Source organism: Lipotes vexillifer, unplaced genomic scaffold (assembly GCF_000442215.2).
Source record: "Lipotes vexillifer unplaced genomic scaffold, Lipotes_vexillifer_v1.1 scaffold2648, whole genome shotgun sequence".
Classification (NCBI taxonomy): Eukaryota; Metazoa; Chordata; class Mammalia; order Artiodactyla; family Lipotidae; genus Lipotes; species Lipotes vexillifer.
In genome coordinates this window covers 135721-136171 of record NW_006793424.1, presented here as the reverse complement: position 1 = coordinate 136171, position 451 = coordinate 135721, and positions in this window count along the sequence as shown.

Below are 451 nucleotides of genomic sequence, written 5' to 3'. Positions count from 1 at the left end.
CCCCGCCCCTCCAGCGGGCTGCGCGCCCGGCGAGCTTGGGCCGGGTGGGCAGTGCGGTCCCGCGCCCCGACCTGCCGTGCGCCCCGCCCCGAGGAGAGCCCCCGCCCACCCTTCTCTTCGAGACCTAATTGCTCGTCGGTGGGGATTGCAGCTCCCGGTGTCCCGGCAGTAAGAAGCCCCGGATGATCGGAGAATCGGCTTCAGGGGACGGTGATGGGGTCAGAGCGAACCGGGGGATAACCTGGAGACCCTCCGAGGGGTAGCCCCGTTCCGCTACAGGGTCCAGATGGGGATGGAGGCGCTGTGAGGCCCGAGGGCTCCGGACGAGGCGCCCCGTGGGGATGGAGCCTCCCCTCCTCCGCAAGGGCTGCCCCACAGTCGCCATCACCCCCCTTCCCTTCTTCCCGAAAGGGCAGCGTTTGAACTCAAATCCCACCCCCAACCCCCCACT